General features: G+C 39.2%; 2 non-coding genes across 2 annotated transcripts; both read right to left on the bottom strand.

Annotated features, from left to right (window-relative positions):
• Positions 1–606: 606 nt before the first annotated feature.
• Positions 607–693, bottom strand: TRNAS-GGA (transfer RNA serine (anticodon GGA)). The gene has a single exon. It is a non-coding gene; the product is annotated as a tRNA-Ser (tRNA).
• A 648-nt stretch (positions 694–1,341) lies between these two features.
• TRNAD-GUC (transfer RNA aspartic acid (anticodon GUC)) lies at positions 1,342–1,415 on the bottom strand. The gene has a single exon. It is a non-coding gene; the product is annotated as a tRNA-Asp (tRNA).
• Positions 1,416–1,483: the final 68 nt, after the last annotated feature.

Here is a 1,483-nt window from a genome sequence, read left to right as displayed (position 1 = left end):
TTAGCCTTTTCTTTCTTTTTTATCGGTGGGGGATAATCCGTCCGTCTCAAAGGTAGCTCATTCCTCTTGATTCGCCAAACTTTGTTCCTAAAGATCCCTCTTTCATCGGCATTGAACCTAACTAGCAGGTCTCATCTGACTGTTCCTATCCCCGGGATCGGCGGATAATTGCTACTCTTGTGCAAAAAAGTCTGGAATGCCAAGTGCGCTGCATTCCTATCAATGAAAGATGAGCCTCTATAACTAAACAAAAGATAATGGAATCTAAGTCAACGCCTCGATTGAAGATTCCCTTGAATCGGATTGCTCGAGCCGCGGTGAGAAAGATAGTTCGATAGATACCACAGCCTTTACGAGGATGGGTGCCTCTCGACAAAAAGAGACTTTTTCCAAAAGCCACCGATCTATAAAGATCTCAATATCGTATTCGTCTAGAATTAAAAAGAAAATTGCGTTTGTCTTACAGAACAAAATGAATTAAATACGTTCGTATCGCCGGAAAAGCCAAAGGGTCAACAGGTCAGGTTTGACTACAATTACTTGAATTTGGATAACATCCTTTTTCGATTGGGTATGGCTTCGACTATAGTTAATTAGGTGAAGTTACGGAAAGAGAGGGATTCGAACCCTCGGTAAAGAAAAGCCTACATAGCAATTCCAATGCTACGCCTTAAACCACTCGGCCATCTCTCCTACATAATGATTATTACCCAAAAACCGAGTGAATAGCGAGTCATTCATATTAGAATATTATTGGATAGGTACGACCCTAACTATAAAAATAGAAAATCTTTTTCATTCCCTTGCTAAGAGTGAAATGGTGGGATCCTTCTTTGTTTAATATCCTCCTTCCTTCATTAGTACTGGGACGCATATATCAAAAACTCAGTGTGAAATTTGAATGAGATAGATTTTTTTTTCAAATTTGAAATAGTAAATAGTAATTGAGGAAAATCGGAGCCAGAAAAGGAAATCGTTTAATCTGTAAAAGTTTTCTACTCAGGGTAATTTATTTTGTTAAATTCATTTTGTATCGTACGAGAAATGAATTCCATTTGTGTATGTGCTCCCGAGAAAGATATGGTACTCTATTCCATTACATGGATCGAAACCCAGACCCAGTCTCTCTTGGAATCCTGAATATGCCAATAATTGTACTAATCCACATATGTCTCTCTCCCATCAATCGGTACTAGTTGAAGTAATGAAAATTCTCCCCTATTTCTTTGATGAGAAATGCGAAACGAAAAAAAAGGATCCCCCGTTGGGAATGATATTATGCTCCCTGTCCCCCTTTTCACAGAAAATGGAGAGATGAATTGATGTATTTATTGAATCTGTCGGGACTGACGGGGCTCGAACCCGCAGCTTCCGCCTTGACAGGGCGGTGCTCTGACCGATTGAACTACAATCCCAGGAAAATTAGGTGTACAGCCTAAAAATTCTTCTTTTTTTTTTCTCTTCATTCGAACCATTTAGTTTC

Source organism: Sesamum indicum, unplaced genomic scaffold, assembly GCF_026168435.1.
Source record: "Sesamum indicum cultivar Baizhima isolate 11 unplaced genomic scaffold, ASM2616843v1 HiC_scaffold_103, whole genome shotgun sequence".
In the NCBI taxonomy this organism is placed as follows: Eukaryota; Viridiplantae; Streptophyta; class Magnoliopsida; order Lamiales; family Pedaliaceae; genus Sesamum; species Sesamum indicum.
This window is presented reverse-complemented; position numbering and strand designations above follow the sequence as displayed.